This window comes from Lathyrus oleraceus, chromosome 1 (assembly GCF_024323335.1).
Source record: "Lathyrus oleraceus cultivar Zhongwan6 chromosome 1, CAAS_Psat_ZW6_1.0, whole genome shotgun sequence".
Taxonomy (NCBI): Eukaryota; Viridiplantae; Streptophyta; class Magnoliopsida; order Fabales; family Fabaceae; genus Lathyrus; species Lathyrus oleraceus.
The window spans coordinates 146,053,685-146,072,289 of NC_066579.1; positions in this window are offsets into that span (position 1 = coordinate 146,053,685).

Sequence of the window (18,605 nt, forward strand, 5' to 3'; positions counted from 1 at the left end):
ACATTTGCCCTCTCGCTCACCTGGTCATGTATGCCAGGAAAATATCTACGCAAACAGATAATGATCAGCTTCTGATTCATTACTTTCAGGATAGTTTGTCCGGTGCGCCTCTTCGGTGGTATATGAGCCTTGATAGTGCAAACATCCGATCCTTCAACGATCTTGGCAAAGCCTTCGTCAAGCAGTACAAGTACAATGTTGACATGGCGCCTGACCGTGATCAACTCAGGGCCATGTGTCAGAAGGATAAAGAGACATTTAAGGAGTACGCCCAGAGGTGGCGAGAGTTAGCAGCTCAGATTACTCCTCCGCTAGAAGAGAAAGAAATGACTAAGATCTTTCTGAAGACTCTTAGCTCATTTTATTACGAGCGGATGGTTGCAAGTGCTCCCTCTGATTTCACCGAGATGGTGAACATGGGGATGCGTCTGGAGGAAGGTGTCCGTGAAGGACGGTTGTCAAAAGATGAAGGCTCTTCTAAATGGTATGGGGCGTTTAAGAAGAAAGATGGGGAGGCACATGCTGTGCAATCCCATGCCAAACCAAGAAGACCCTCTGATAAGAGGAAGCCCGTGCGTCATCAGCACCAGGTGGCTAGTGTAGCACCTGTTTTCAGAGACAATCCTCAACCTTATCAGCATCAACAACATCAGCAATATCATCATCAGCAACACAATCAATAACAATCTTCTCAGCAACAGTATCATCAACAACAGCATCGCCCTCAGCAGCAGGCTTATCAGCCTCGTAGTAATCAATCTGGTGCGAATTTTGAGAGGAAGAAGATCACCTTTGATCCGATTCCTGTTTCTTACGCAGAGCTATATCCCTCTTTAATAAAGCGGAAGCTGATTACTCCGAGAGATCCTCCGGCTATACCGATCAACCCCCAGTGGTGGTATAAGCACGATCTTCACTGTGTCTACCATTCTGGCGCTCCGGGCCACGATGTGGACAATTGTTTTCAACTGAAGGCTAAGGTTCAGGACCTTATGAGATGCGGCATCCTGAGCTTCGAGGACTCAGGCCCGAATGTTAAGAAGAACCCATTGCCCGAGCATGGGAAGTCAGTGAATATGGTCCAGGGTTGCCCTGGGAAGTACAAAGTCAAATATGTGAGCCATATTAGACAATCACTGGTCGAGTTGCACCGTCTGCTGTGTGACTATAGTCATCTTGAGCACGACCATGACAGATGTCGTATCTGCTCCGTCAACAGGTTGGGTTGTCGCAAAGTGCGAAAGGATCTTCAAGAGCTGCTAGATGAAGGTACTATTGAGATTCTTCAGAATCGGAATGTTGACGAGGATGAACCAGAGGTGAATGTCATCTCACCCGTGTTTAAAATCCCTGAGCCTGTTGTCATCCGTTATGATGGCAGCAAGCAGAAGGTTTCACCTTCTCTGGTCATCAAGCCTGCAGGCCCTGTGCCTTATTCCTCAGAGAGAGCGATTCCTTTTCGTTACAGTGTTGTTGCTGTCGAAGAAGGAAGAGAAGTGTCGTTGCCTTCCACCTCTGTTGTTAACATTGCTGATGTTAGTGGGTTGACCCGAAGTGGTCGTGCGTTCTCTGCACCCTCGAAGCCTCATGTTGCTTCTGATACTGTTGAGCGTCCGGTTGGGACCGCGTTGAATGTTCAGAATCCGGCACTTGCTGTTGCCAAACCCTCCTCTGTACAAAAGACTCCTGCTTCTTCTGTTGGCCCGAGTGGCATTGTGAACGAAGAATGTGATGAGATGCTGAGGCTCATCAAGAAGAGTGAGTACAACGTTGTAGATCAGCTTCTATAAACGCCGTCCAAAATCTCCGTACTTTCGTTGCTTCTGAATTCAGAACCCCATAGGGAGGCTCTGCAGAAAGTTTTGGATCTAGCTTATGTCGATCACGACGTCACCATTGAACAGTTTGATAGTATAGTTGCAAACATCACTGCTTGCAACACTTTGAGTTTCTGTGACACTGATCTCCCTGAGGAGGGAAGAGACCACAACATGGCTCTACATATCTCTATGAACTGCAAGACTGACGCCATGTCCAGCGTGCTGGTTGACACTGGGTCATCTCTTAACGCATTGCCAAAAACCACACTCTCTCGATTGTCATATCAGGGGCCTCCTATGAGGCAGAGTGGGGTTGTTGTGAAGGCTTTTGATGGGTCGCGCAAGACCGTGATTGGGGAAGTTGATCTCCCAATCAAGATTGGACCAAGTGATTTCCAAGTCACCTTCCAGGCTATGGATATCCACCCATCATATAGCTGTCTCCTTGGCAGACCATGGATTCACGAGGCTAGCGCCGTGACATCCACCCTACACCAGAAGCTGAAATTTGTTAAGAACAAGAAACTGGTTGTGGTAGGGGGAGAAAAGGCTCTCCTGGTTAGCCACTTGTCTTCTTTCTCGTATATTGATGCTAAGGATGAAGTTGGAACGCCTTTCCAAGCTTTATCTATTGCTGAGCCGATCGAGAAGAAGTCTCCTTCATTTTCTTCCTATCGTGATGCGAAACTGGCCATTGAATGTGGTGCAGTTGCTGGGTTAGGAAAGATGATTGAACTCGAAGACAACAAGTCCCGGGCTGGCATTGGCTATTCTTCTGGGGCATTCAATGAGCAAGGGCTGTTCAAGAGTGGAGGTTTCATCCACGCCGATCATGTTGAGGAAGCTGCTGCTATTCTGGAAGAAGATACAGAGGACTTGAACAATTTTGTCATCCCTGGTGGTGTCTGCCATAATTGGGTCGCTGTGGATGTTTCTACGGTCATTCATAAGTCAGCGTAATTTGTTCACTTTGTCAAAAAACCCTTCTCCCATGCCAAAAGGAGAAGTGATGACATTGTTGGCAGCATTTATACAATGATGTTTTCATTCAATTAATGCATTGTTAAACATTTTTTTTTCCATTTGTTTTCAATTTTTGCTTTTGCATGAAATCAGTGATCACAAAAAACCCATAAAAACAAGAATAACAGCAATCTTTTTCATCTGCATAATGGTTTGCTTGTTTACATTCTGAAGTTTTTATTATCCAAAATCATTATGCAGGTTGATTCTAAAACCCATTGAACATAATGATCCAACGCCGTCTCCCAATTTTGAATTCCCTGTATTCGAGGCAGAGGAAGATGACGTTGAAGAGATTCCTGATGAGATTACCCGTCTCCTTGAGCACGAAGAGAAGATCATTCAGCCGCATCTCGAGAATGGTCAGAAGAACTCATCCAGATATGGCAGTGAAGATCAAAGAGGAAGTTCAGAAGCAAATTGATGCGGGGTTTTTGGTGACTTCTACATATCCTCTATGGGTGGCCAACATTGTGCCTGTGCCTAAGAAGGACGGAAAAGTCCGCATGTGTGTTGATTACAAGGATTTGAATAAAGCTAGTCCAAAAGATGATTTTCCTCTACCACACATTGACATGTTGGTAGACAATACAGCTAAATTCAAAGTCTTTTCCTTTATGGACGGATTTTCCGGTTATAACCAGATCAAGATGGCACCCGAGGATATGGAGAAGACAACATTCATCACACCTTGGGGAATATTCTGTTATCGAGTGATGCCCTTCGGTTTGAAGAACGCCGGAGCCACGTATCAACGAGCTATGACTACCTTGTTTCATGATATGATGCACAAGGAGATAGAGGTATATGTTGACGATATGATCGCTAAATCAAGAACGGAGGTTGAACATGTAGAGCACTTGTTGAAGCTTTTTCAACGATTGAGAAAGTATAAGCTTCGTCTGAATCCGAACAAATGTACATTTGGAGTCCGTTCTGGCAAGTTGTTGGGCTTTATCGTCAGCGAGAGAGGTATTGAGGTTGATCCTGCAAAGGTCAAAGCAATACGAGATATGCTTGCGCCCAAAACTGAGAAGAAAGTCCGAGGTTTTCTTGGCCGCTTGAATTATATTTCCAGATTTATATCCCACATGACTGCCACATGTGCGCCGATATTCAAGCTCCTTCAGAAAGATCAGTCTCTTGATTGGACCGAGGATTTCCAGATTGCTTTCGACAGTATCAAAGAGTATCTGTCTGAACCTCCGATCTTGTCTCCTCCTGTAGAAGAAAGACCTTTGATCATGTATCTGACTGTGCTTGAAGACTCGATGGGCTGTGTACTCGGTCAACAAGATGAATCAGGGAAGAAAGAATCTGCTATCTACTACCTCAGTAAGAAATTCATAGATTGTGAGTCTCGATACTCAATGCTTGAGAAGACGTGCTGCGCTTTGGCTTGGGCTGCTAAGCGTTTACGCCAGTACATGATAAATCATACCACTTGGTTGATATCCCGAATGGATCCAATTAAGTATATCTTCGAGAAACCTGCTTTAACCGGGAGGATTGCCCGTTCGCAGATGTTATTGTCTGAGTATGATATCGAGTATCGAGCTCAGAAAGCTATCAAAGGTAGTATCTTGGCTGACCATTTAGCGCACCAGCCGATTGAAGATCATCAGTCTGTTCAGTATGACTTCCCTGATGAGGAGATTCTGTATTTGAAGATGAAAGATTGTGATGAGCCTACACTTGATGAAGGTCCGGAACCTGGTTCCAGATGGACGATGGTGTTTGATGGCGCTGTAAATCAGTACGAAAATGGAATTGGGGCAGTAATCATTACTCCTCATGGCACACATATTCCTTTTACAGCAAGGCTAACTTTCAAATGCACGAATAATATGGCTGAGTATGAGGCCTGTATTATGGGACTGGAAGAATGTATTGATTTGAGAATCAAACATCTGACGTGTATGGTGATTCGGCCCTGGTTGTTAGTCAGATCAAGGGGGAGTGGGAGACGAATCAGCCTGGTCTCATTCCATACAGAGATTATGCGAGGAGGATTTCAACATTCTTTACAGAAGTTGACTTTCATCATATTCCTCGAGAAGATAATCGGATGGCAGATGCTCTTGCTACGCTTGCATCCATGATTGTAGTCAGATATTGGAATGAAGTTCCCAATATTGCCGTGATGCGATTGGATAGACCAACTCACGTGTTTGCAGTTGAAGAAGTCAATGATGACAAGCCTTGGTATTTTGATATCAAGAATTTCCTTCAGAACCAGGTCTACCCGCTTGGGGCATCTGTGAAAGATAGGAAAACCCTGAGAAGGTTGTCAGGCAGTTTCTACCTCAGTGGTGAAGTGCTGTACAAAAGAAATTTTGACATGGTTTTGCTCAGATGCGTGGATAGACAAGAAGCAAACCTGTTAATGACTGAGGTCCATGAGGGTTCATTTGGTACTCATTCCAATGGACATGCCATGGCTAGAAAGATGCTGAGAGCAGGCTACTATTGGCTGACAATGGAGTCTGACTGCTGCAAATATGTGAAGAAATGCCATAAGTGTCAGATTTATGCGGATAAGATTCATATTCCTCCGACACTTCTGAATGTGATTTCATCACCATGGCCTTTCTCTATCTGGGGAATCGACATGATCGACATGATTGAACCGAAGGCGTCCAATGGACACAGGTTTATTCTCGTAGCAATTGATTACTTCACCAAATGGGTTGAGGCCGCATCGTATGCGAATGTGACCAGGCAGGTGGTTGTGAAGTTTATCAAGAACCAGCTGATTTGCCGTTATGGTGTGCCAGATAAGATCATTACTGATAATGGATCTAATCTGAATAACAAGATGATGGAAGAGTTGTGCGCTGAATTCAAGATTGCACACCATAACTCCTCTCCTTACAGACCTAAGATGAATGGGGCTGTTGAAGCTGCTAACAAGAATATCAAGAAGATTATCCAGAAGATGACAGTTACGTACAAAGATTGGCATGAGATGCTGCCATTTGCTTTGCATGGTTATCGTACATCTTTCCGCACTTCAACAGGGGCAACCCCTTTCTCTCTTATTTACGGCATGGAAGCTGTTCTCCCACTAGAGGTGGAGATCCCATCAATGCGAGTCTTGATGGAAGCCAAGTTGACTGATGCTGAATGGATTCAGAGTCGTTATGACCAGCTGAATTTGATTGAAGAGAAGCGATTGACTGCCATGTGCCATGGTCAGTTATATCAGTAGAGAATGAAGAAAGCATTCGATAAGAAGGGCAAGCCTCGTGTATTCCGAGAAGGTGACCTCGTGCTCAAGAAAGTCTTGTCTTTCGCGCCCGATTCCAGGGGCAAGTGGACTCCAAACTATGAAGGTCCATATGTTGTCAAGAGAGCCTTTTCAGGTGGTGCACTGATTCTTACAACAATGGATGGGGAGGATTTCACTCGTCTTGTGAATTCAGATGCAGTCAAGAAATACTTTGCCTAAAAAAAAGTATATGCAAATCAAAAACAGAATAGCTCGCTAAGTTGAAAATCCGGAAGGGCGGTTTAGGCAAGAATGAGCGTCTCGGTGGAGAACCCGGAAGGGCGATCCAGGTAAAAAATTAGAAACATGAAAAATGAATTTGCATCCTGCTAGATTGAGTACCTCACCCTAGGGAAATCTAGGCAAAAATTAGGGATTTGGCAAGTAACTGCATCCTGACAAGACTTTCTGTTCAGCAACTGTCTTTTCATCAGAGATTCTCGATTCGTCGCCGACTAAAGCTTCGCATACATCGAGATTCAAATTGGTAGATGTCATACGGTGAACTGACTTTTGTGTGTTTTGCTTTGGAAAGCAAATGTCGCGGATAGCAAGAGTCGCCACCGACTTTTCTTTTATCCAATAAGGAAAGGTGGAAAAGAACAGGAAAGACCTTAATTAGATTTTGGGTTCGGGAGGTACATTATACAAAGGGAAGGTGTTAGCACCCTTTGTATCCATGGTTATCCATGGGCTCTTAATTGCTTGATCACTTATGTTTGTCTGAAAAACACTGTTTGTGAATTGCTAAAAAAATGTTTTGAAAAGAGAGTTTAACTTTGTAATGATTCTTGTACGAATGTGTAAGACCCCAATTTTTTCCCTAAGATCCCTCATGGCCTCAAGACATCATATCATGTCATATCATTGCCTCAAGGATCATTGTGCACCTTTGCTTGCCTCCTAGTGGGTGGGTGTCTTGTGAGTGTGATTCTTGATCACCAAGCATGTATTGCATTTGTATATCATTGCTGTTCATTTGTTTACTAACCAAAAGTACAAAAATATTGTCATCTAACCATGTTACTTGCAGCTGAAGCAATCATTAGTCAATCAGTCAGGCAAGCCATTGAGCCATGGATGGTGACCATTCTTGAGGAATTTGGGCACCATGATCATTCATCAAGGGTTCATATGGGTTGTGACATCATTTTGAATCAAGATATCAAGTGGTAGGGGCTTGGAATTCATCAGAACATGGTTCAGTCAGCCAAAACCCTAGCAAAGTCAACTGTGGTCAACTGTGCATTTAATCAGTGATTTGATGGTGGGAATTGGTTTGAGAGGCCTCATTCATGTCCATATAAGCCTCATATAACATGTCAAACATCCACAGTGAAGAATTTGAAGTCAGACAAGAAATTTCCAAAAATAGAAAGTTGACCTGTAATTGGAATTTGCCAAAAATGGAAAGTTCTTCTCCTCCAAATTACATCATCATACAAGCTCCAAATGAATTTTTGTCTAACATGAAAGTTGAAGATCTTGTTCTTCCATTTCCAAAAAGTCCAAGAACACTCATTTCTCATTTATGGTTGGCAAGTTATGATCAAATCATTCTCAAAAATTTTTGAACTTCAAAGTGGCATATCTTCCAAACCATTTGGCCAAATTGAGTGAGGTTTTTTGCTACAAGTCATATTTGATGTGCTCTATCCAAACCCTTCATCAAATTTCACCAAAAATCAACCAATCAAAATGGCCTTTTTCAAGTGGTTTGAATTTAAAATAAGGGAGGTGAAAAAATGAACTTTCAAATTAAGCTTTGCGAATACATTTTACCAATCACAAGTGTTCAGAAATCACATTTGGAGAGTGGTTTTGGGCCCATTTCGCACTGTAGCTCATGCACATGCAATTTGACTTAATTTCACTAATTGGCAAAACACTTCATTAAGCTAATTCTCAATTACCACCTCATTAACCAAGCTTATGCTTCATTAAAACAGAGTATATATTTCACTTTTCTGATAGAAAACCCTAGCCACTATTCACAAACCAGATCAAAAAATCCATTTTCTCTCAAACTCTCATTTCCTTCACTTGAACTTTTTTCTGAAAATTCCAAAGAGCTCGAGCCTTGGTTGATTATTTCATCACCTACCAACATTCTTGGAGCATTTGCAAGCATCATCTTCCAACTGTAAAGCCAAATACCGCACTGTTGCATTCACATACCTTCCATGGCAGCTCGAGTTTGGAGCTAGAATCAAGGCAGTTGTTTTTCAAGACTCATCCATTCATCATCTGGAGCATCAAGAAGTTGCTGTTTCAACTAATCAAGGCCAAACAACCACTGTTCCATCACTGTCTTGCAGATTAGGTAAAAATTCGAATCACACTATTCTTAAAATGTTGACATGATTATTAAAGATCTCGCCATGCTGATTATTTTGAACTTTGAATCGTGAAAAATGGTTGATTATTGAGAGAGAAACATGGATTTAAAGTTTGATATTCAAATATGTTTTTTGCTTATTTCTCTTTTGTTAGCATGAGTTAGTGAAAATCAATGTTGGAATGTTGATGAGCATGTTTAGCTGATTCGAATGGTATGTTCATTGCCAAATTCTGGGAGAAAAGTTCATCCCGATTGATGATGATGATGAACAGTAGCCAAACCCTAATTTTTTTAAAAACCCAGAACTCATGTTTGGCTTGCTGGAATCGCGTTTGCATGAAGTCACTGTGCCATTGCCATGTGACCATTAGCCAGACGCCACCTCACTAAGTGAAACGCGGCGTTTCACTTAGTGACTCCCTTATTTACCATTTTGCCACGGCCGGTTTTTATTTTATTTAAATCATTTCATTTTTTCAATTATTATTTCATTTGGTATGCCAAACTTAGAAAATTCATAAGTCAGTCATTTTTAATCCAAATTTGATGGGATTTTTTGTGAAATGCTCCTCTTGACCTCTAGTTTATTATGATGATTTTTCCAGATTTTTTGCATGTGTGGATTTTAAAATGTGCTAGGGTTTGTTCATGTTGTCCATTTTATGTATGCCTTGCCAAATGGTTTGTGAAATGATGATACTTTATCCAATGCTTCTCAAATTTTTGTGCTTAAACTAGACATGTTCATGGTGATTTTGGTGTAGAGTTTGTGAATTTATCATTGCTGGTTGATGAGATATGATTTTTTAAATAGGGGTGTGACAATTTGTGTCACACCATTCATGTCCAATTTCATTATTTTAATTACCATGCTTATTGAAATCAAAATGATCTGGATTTTTGCATGAACCTACTTGTGGATGTTGAGAATACATGTGAATTTTTCGGGAATTATTGATGGCATTTCCTATTTGATTGGAATTTTCTCCCCTGTTTAGTCATTTGTTGACTTTTTGTGACACATGATGTTATATGATTTGTGAAATCCTCATGCTCAATTGGATGGACTTGAAATTTGACATGTGAATTGTAGACATCTTAAAGTTTGTCATGGTTTTAGTCCCATTCATTTATCATGTGTTGTCACTGTTTTATGATTTATTGAAGTTGGTGCATGTTTTGATGCTTTGTATGAGTTTGCTTGAACTTGCTTTGACTTTCTGATTTTCATTGACCTACTTCCCTTGATCCAAATGAGCTGAAATTTGGTATGCTTATCATGTTATGGATGATGTTTGAGCATGATTTATTTGAGGATTTATTGAAATGTTTGTGATTGGGTTTGACTTGAATCTTTCTGTTGACTACTTTGAGGTTCTATATGACATGCCTTGACCTAATTTGTTTGTGAAATGATAATGATGAATGATATGAACATGAAACCACTTGGGTTTGTTTCTTAATTGTTTGAACTTGATTTTTGATAGCTTTCACTTGCTGTTTTGGATTTCTTATCTCTTTTTGACCCTAGGCTTGTCCTAGTGGTCTTGTTTCTCATGTTTAAGTTTGCTTTTCAGGTTAAGAAGCAAATGCCTTAAGGAGACTTATGCAAGTTGATTAAGTTTGATTGATTATCATGAACTAACTTGTTTGTTTTGTAGGATGCTTAGCTCATATGCTTTGAGTTTTGTGCATTGCACATTTGATTGACTGTTGATCCTTAGCTTATATTGGTCTTGAATTTGAGTTGTATACTGATTTTATTTGATTGATTTCAGGTACCATTAGTTGCTAATAGTTCTTTGAGAACTTGCATTGCTTTGCTTGATAGCATTTGCATTGAGTTAGAATCCTTTTCTTCATGTAGTCTGGAAGACCTGGCCTGTTACTTGGCCAGGCAACTGTCTGAAGTCCTCCTTAAGAGGCGATGTTTTTGCTTGTTTACTTTTGTCCCAAGCAGGAAAAGTCCTTTGAATAAGGCAATTGGTAGACAAAAGAGATATGTAACCTATCTCCTACTATTCTGTGAGTCACTCACATTGCTCACACTACTTGTGTTGATGCATAGTGAGTAAAAACCCAAGATCTATCGAGTCTAACTTGTGGAGAGAGTTCCATCTTTCTGAACTCCCACACCTTCTGATATTTAAAGCTCTCCCTGACCAAGGATAAGAGCATGAGGCACACCCCTCATATCCTTTCATCTGCTTCACCTTGGCTCTCAATGTCAAGGTTAAGAGCACCATTAACCCTATTCCAGTTGGCTTCAATGCCTAACCCTTTTGTATGAGCCTTATTGCTTGGTTATAGTGTGTGTTGAATGACTTCATTTGATTGATTGCTTATTTCATATGCACATGTTTGCTTATATGCCTTGTGCATTTATCATCATTAATTGCTCATTAGTGCATGATCATTTCATCTGTCTTTGTGACATGTCTTTGTTGTTTGCCCATTGAGGACAATTGTAAGACCATTCATTGGCCATTGTTCCTATGATATGGAGGTGAGTATAAGACCATTTCATTGGCCACTCATCTTCTCTTTTGCTTGATGCATTTGTTTGATTTATGTGAGGATGCAATTGTAAGTCCGTATAATTTGGCATTTGTTTTCCTATGATCATATGTTGGAGGTTAGAATAAGCCCAGATAGATTGGCATCCGGTATCCACTTTTTATTTCTTTGTTGAGGAGATTGGTATAAGTCCATAGAGTGGCCTCTGATATCCAGTTCTGTTTTAGGAGATTGGTATAAGTCCAGTGATTGGCATCCGGTATCCGCTTTTGTTGACTTTTTTCCGTTGCTTGTTTGTTATTGCTCATTGCCTATTCCAAAGGACACACTTGAGTCATCTTCTATATGATTTCAAGAGGTGAACCTTCTAGGAAGTTTTACACTCCATCTTCGTCCATTCATCCATTTTGTCCTAAACCTTTTCACACATTACTTTCAAAACTTGAGATAAATATTGTGCAAACATCTTCATGCTTTTAAATTAAAAACCTGGACCCCAAGTCCTTGACTTTTTTCAAACTCCATTTCATAATACTTCTTTTGAATCAATCTTAATCATACTTTGACCCTCCTTTTGTGAATAATCATAATCAATTAACTTCACTCATTCAATTGTTTTGTGGCTTTGTCCATTCTTGTTAAGTTTTCATACATTAGCCATAGGTTTGATTTATCCTAGTTGGTTGATGTTAATCTCACCTATTTGTCCTTAGTTGATTGAATTGTAAGTCTTCCTTGCTTATTATAGGGTTACCCCCTCACTAGCAAGTTGAAGCTTTTCTCACATGGTGGACTTGTTGTTTGTATAAGGTTGAGTTTTCTCCCGTGGATAACGTAAGACCTTAGGGCTTGTGTTTAAAATTGAATCCACTAACTTTTGGAAATCTTTTAGCCGAACTACGGCGTTTTGATCCTTACCTTTGATGGAAGGTACGTAGGCAACGGGTTCATCCGTTCAAACCCAATAATAAAAATTGTATATTCTTTTCTCATCATCCCAATCATGTTTGCACAATCTTTATGTCATAACAAATAAAAATTTAGTACAACAAGTGTGAAAAGGGCTCCCTAGGAGTACCTAGGACGTGATGGGTGCCTAACACCTTCCCATTGCGTAATTTACCCCTTACCCAGACTCTCTGATCTTTTCATTAGTTTTCTACGCGTAAAACTTCTTAGGCTTTTGTTCGCTTTTTAGCCAGTCCTTTGGATAAATAAAAGTAGGGTGGCGACTCGATTCATTGTATGCTTTGCTTATGGTTTAATCAATAAATCATATAGCGACGAATACACCGCTACAGAAAAGTGGCGACTCCACTGGGGATAGAATCCTTGGTGGTATTGCCTACTTTTCACCCTTGTTGTGCTATATTGTTATTTGTTATATGACATATTTTTGTACCATTTGGGATGACTGTATTGATTGTAATGTTTGAATTGCTTGATATACAATTGTTGTTTGCTTTGGTGATCTGTGAGATGAGTTCTATACCCGAACTCGAGTGCACTCTAGGATAGGAGAATGGCATAGTCTTGTTGACTGGTGTGGAGTATTCCTTAGCCGGTTGACTTGCGAGTCCATTCACTTGGTGGAGGTCATGTTGGATTAATAATGTCACACAAGTTATTTGTGGTTAGGCATTATTCTTTCAATCATGTGCCGCAGAAGCCAAGGACCGTAGTTTACCAAGCCCATCTTGGCCTATTTTTAGGAACGTAGTGCGGAGGTCGTTCAGATGTAAGTTCTGATGCGATTGTTACGCGATACTACACTCATAAGAGTTTCTCTTGAGAATATTCTTGGAATACGAGTATTCGTTCCTCCGATAATATTCGAAAGATGGAACGATGATTATGGGAACCTCTGATAGAACATGTCTGGCAGGTTTAAACCCTAGTACACTTCCTTTGGGTGGTTCTTAACCGAGACTCCATGCTCGTGAGTCTCAGCAAACCCGTGATTCGTGGTTGAGTCGTTCAGACAACCTTAATATCAATGGAACCTGGGCGTTGATCAGGTATAAAACCTAAATCCCCCAAAACGGATGGTTGATATTAAGGATGTTCGAGCCGGTTCATGTACCGTTAATATCAATGGAACTTGGGTGTCGATAAGGTGAAAACCTAAATCCACCAAAATGGATGATTGATATTAGGGATACAATGAGCTTTCCCATGACCTTTGTTTGGTGTGACTTGTTTGATCCTTGAGTGTGATTGTTGCATTCATGCATTCATGCATTCATCTGCACTTCATGTCATCAGAAAAAAGAAAATTTTCAAGGAACTTAAAAGGGTTTATTTGCAAAATTTTCAGACATGGAAAGACCAAAAAGGCATACGAAGAAGTACAGCTTTAAACAACCCGATGTAAAAGAGTTAAGGAATCTGACATCTTATGTATTAGATCCCTTGGGTTTCAAAGCTCGTTATGGGAAACTCCTACCTCTGCTGACTACTCAGGTTGACGAAGGGTTGATGAGTACTCTGGCTCAGTTTTATGATCCGCTGTATCATTGCTTCTCATTTCCGGATTTCCAGTTGCTGCCTACTTTGGAGGAGTATTCTCATCTCATTGGGATTCCGATTCTGGATCAAGTGCCGTTCAGTGGCCTAGAGAGTATTCCGACTGCTCGAGAGATTGCCAGCTTGTTGCACATAGATGAAGATCTGATTAGGGCTAATCTGACTACCAAAGGCGGAATTCAGGGTTTTCCTTCCGAGTTCCTCATTGCTCAAGCTACCTTTTATGGGAAGGCCATGAGTGAGGATGCCTTTGAGGCCTTGTTTGTGCTACTCATCTATGGATTAGTGTTGTTTCCCAACTTCGACAAGTTCGTGGACATGAACGCCATTAGGATCTTCTCAGTCCTTAATCCCGTTCCGACTTTGTTGGGCGATGCCTATGTCTCTTTGCATCTAAGGAACGCAAAGGGTGGAGGAGTTATTGTCTGCTGTCTACCTTTGCTATACAAGTGGTTTATTTCGCACTTGCCGCAGACAGTTGCTTTCAAGAAGAACAAGGGATGTCTACGGTGGTCTCAGAGACTCATGTCTCTCACCAATGATGATATCACTTGGTATGATCGTGTGTATGATACCGTCCAGATCATTGACTATTGTGGTGAATTCCCTAATGTGCCTCTTCTTGGCACATGTGGTGGGATCAGCTACAATCCTATTCTCGCGCGACGTCAGCTTGGGTTCCCCCTAAAGGATAAACCTCATAACATTATGTTAGAAGGTGTGTTCTTTCAGGAGGGTAAAGATCCCCAAGGCCTGAAAGCCAGATTTGTCCGTGCTTGGCGCAGTATTCACAAGAAGAGTAGGAACGAGTTGGGTCCAAAGAACTGCATTGCTTTGGAGCCATACACCTCTTGGGTCAGACAGAGAGCTGCCGTGTACTTGATGCCGTATGATCATCCGAGACCTACACCGTTGGATGTGGCTGGGCCTTCAACCCTCCCTACCCAACGTGTAGAGGAGTTGAGAGAAGAAGACCTTTCACGCGCTTGGATCCATGAAAGAGAAGAATTGCTTCAGCAGCTTATGGAAAAGGACGCTATGATTGAGTTCCTCGAGCATCGAGTGATCGACGACCCGAACGACACTTGGACCTCTCTGCTTCCTCAGTCTTCCAAATTCTGGACGAGGAGGTATGATCGACTTGCAAAGGAGAAAGCAGATATGGAAGCGGCCTATGAGAGAGAGATCAAGAAGTTGTGTACTTCTCGTCTTCCAGCATCCCGAGTTTCTAGGGATCCATAGGATGTTATTTCCCTTTTCTCTTTGTAATGATAAAAAATGTTGTACTTCTTTGTCTCTATATATTGAATGAAATATTTTCCGCGAGAAATTAAAATGCTTTAACTATTCAAAATATTGCAAATAATACCCTAAGGGTTCCTTTGAAAATAAACAAAGCATCTGCACAAGCATTTCATGCATCATTTTTTTGCATAAGCAGGTACCCTTTGTTTCTGGTCTTCTTGTCCTAACTCTTTGTTCTTCATTTATTTTGAAGACAAGCTGACTCACCGGTATTATACTCGAGTCAATTCTGCGAGAGTCATGGAGCAGCTAGAACAAGAGAACAGAGAATTGAAGGAAGAGGTCGCCAGACTTGGCGCTTTGATGGAGCAACTCCTCGCTGCTCAAAATCAACCTTCTCCACCTCCTGCAACTCCTGCCCAGAGGACGGTCATCTCAGAAGTCTCCACTTCGACTGTGCCAGTCAGTGCTCATGTGCCCAATGCTATGCCAGTCGGGTTCCCTTGGGGGATGCCTCCAGGTTTTATGCCTGATCGGCCTGCTCCAACTTTTGCTCATATGCCGACATCTAGCCCGGTCCCTGTTCCCGCTCCTCCTGTCGTGCATACCATGCCAAGGGTAGACGACACCATCTATCACTCTGAGCCGTCTGAGGGCCCGGACGTTTATGAAAAGATGGACGCCATGAACGACCAGTTCCTTGAGCTGAGAAAGGAATTGAAGACACTTCGAGGCAAAGATTTATTCGGCAAGTCTGCTGCCGAGTTGTGCCTTGTTCCCGGTGTGAAGATACCGATTAAATTCAAAGTACCTGACTTTGAAAAGTACAAAGGGAACACCTGTCCACTCGCTCACCTGGTCATGTACGCCAGGAAGATGTCTACCCAGACTGATAATGATCAGCTTCTGATTCATTATTTCCAGGACAGTTTGTCCGGTGCTGCGCTCCGATGGTACATGAGCTTGGACAGTGCCAATATCAGATCCTTCAACGACCTTAGCGAAGCCTTCGTCAAGCAGTATAAATATAACGTCGATATGGCGCCTGACCGAGATCAACTCAGGTCCATGTCGCAGAAGGACAAGGAAACGTTCAAGGAGTACGCCCAGAGATGGCGAGAGCTGGCAGCTCAGATTACTCCGCCGCTGGAGGAGAAGGAAATGACCAAGATCTTTTTTAAGACTCTTGGCTCATTCTATTATGAGCGGATGGTAGCAAGTGCTCCCTCTGATTTCACCGAGATGGTGAACATGGGGATGCGTCTCGAAGAAGGTGTCCGTGAAGGACGATTGGCGAAGGATGAGAGCTCTTCCTCTAAACGATATGGAGCGTTTAAGAGGAAAGATGGGGAAGCACATGTTGTGCAATCCCATCCCAAGCATAGAAGACCCTCTGCTCAGAGGAAGCCTGCACGTCGTGCCGGTCATCAGCACCAGGTGGCTCATATAGCACCTGTATTCAAAGACAATGCTCAGCAGCATCAGCAATATCAGCATCAGCAACAATATCAACAACCTCAGTATCAGCAACAACATCGTCCACAGCAACAGGCTTACCAGCCTCGTGGCAGTACAACCAATCAAGCTAACGTGAATTATGATAGGAAGAAGATCAGCTTCGATCCAATTCCTATGACATATGCAGAGCTTTATCCTTCCTTGTTGGAAAGGAAATTGGTTTCTCCCAGGGATCCTCCTGCCATTCCTGCAAATCCACAATGGTGGTATAAACCAGATCAACATTGTGTTTACCATTCCGGTGCTCCGGGCCACAACATCGAGAATTGCTACCCACTTAAGACTAAGGTTCAAGACCTTATGAGATGTGGAATCTTGAGTTTTGAAGATTCGAGCCCGAATGTCACCAAGAACCCATTGCTTGCGCATGGGAAGTCAGTTAATATGGTTCAGGAATGCCTTGGGAAGTACAAGGTCAGATATATAAGCCACATTAGGCAGTCGTTGGTTGAATTACATCGTTTGCTGTGTCAGTACAGCTACTTAGAGCATAACCACGACAGGTTCCGCGTCTGCTCGGTTAACCGCTTGGGTTACGATCAAGTACGAAGAGAACTCCAAAAGTTGTTGAATGAGGGTACCATTGAGATTCTGCAGAATCGCAACGTTGATGAAGACGAGCCTGAAGTGAATGTTATATCTCCAGTGTTCAAGCTGCCCGAGCATGTTGTTATCCGCTATGATAGCAGCAAGCCGAAGGCTTCCCCTTCTTTGGTCATTAAACCTGTCGGCCCTGTGCTCTATTCATCTGATAAGGCCGTTCCATTCAGATATAACCCTGTTGCCGTGCAAGATGGGGTAGAAGTTCCTTTTCCTTCAACTTCCGTGACCAACGTCGCTGATGTAAGTGGGTTGACCCGAAGTGGTCGTGTGTTTTCTGCGCCTCCTAAGGCTGTTGCTTCTGATACGGTTGAGCGTCCGGTTGGGACCGCTGTTAATAGTCAGAATCAGGCACGTGATGTTGCCAAACCATCCTCCTCTGTACAAAAAACTCCTGTTTCTTCAGTTGGCCCGAGTGGCATTATGGATGAAGAATCTGATGAGATGCTGAGGCTCATCAGAAAGAGTGAGTACAACATTGTAGACCAGCTTCTACAAACGCCATCCAAGATTTCCATTCTTTCTCTGCTGCTGAATTCAGAACCCCATAGGGAGGCTCTGCAGAAAGTCTTGGATCTGGCGTATGTTGATCACGACGTCACCATTGAGCAATTTGATAGTATTGTTGCAAACATCACCGCTTGCAACACTTTGAGCTTTTGTGACGCTGATCTCCCTGAGGAGGGAAGAGACCACAACATGGCTTTACATATCTCCATGAATTGCAAATCTGATGCAATGTCCAATGTGCTGGTGGACACTGGATCTTCTTTAAATGTATTGCCAAAATCCACACTCTCTAGATTGTCATATCAAGGTCCTCCTATGAGGCAGAGTGGGGTTGTTGTGAAAGCATTCGATGGGTCGCGTAAGACCGTGATTGGGGAAGTTGATCTCCCAATCAAAATTGGACCAAGCGATTTCCAAGTTACCTTCCAGGTAATGGATATCCACCCATCTTATAGCTGTCTCTTAGGCAGACCATGGATTCACGAGGCTGGCGCCGTGACATCCACCCTACACCAGAAGCTGAAATTTGTGAAAAATAAGAAACTGGTTGTGGTAGGGGGAGAAAAGGCTCTCCTGGTTAGACATTTGTCTTCTTTCTCGTACATTGACGCTGAGGATGAAGTTGGAACGCCATTCCAAGCTTTATCTATTGATGAACCAATCGAGAAGAAGTCTCCTTCATTCACTTCCTACCGTGATGCGAAGCTGGCCATTGAATGTGGTGCAGTTGCTGGATTAGGGAAGGTGATTGAACTTGAAGACAATAGATCCCGGGCTGGCATTGGCTACTGTTCTTGGGCATGTAATGAGCAAGGTTTGTTCATAAGTGGAGGATTCATCCATGGTGATCAACCTGAGGAGGAAGTTGCTGCTATCTTGGAAGAGGATGCAGAAGACGTGAACAACTTCGTTATTCCTGGTGGTGTCTGCCACAATTGGGTCGCTGTAGATGTTCCTACAGTCATCCATAGATCAGAGTAATTGTTCACTTTGTTTAAAACCCTTCTCCCATGCCAAAAGGAGAAGTGATGACATTGTTGGCAAAGCATATATACAATGATGTTTTCATTCAATTAATGCATTGTTAAACATTTGTTTTTCCTTTGTTTTCACTTTTTGCTTTTTGCATGAAATCAGTGATCACAAAAAACCCATAAAAACAAGAATAAAAACAATCTTTTTCATCTGCATAATGGTTTGCTTGTTTAAATGCTAAAGTTTTTCATTAACCAAA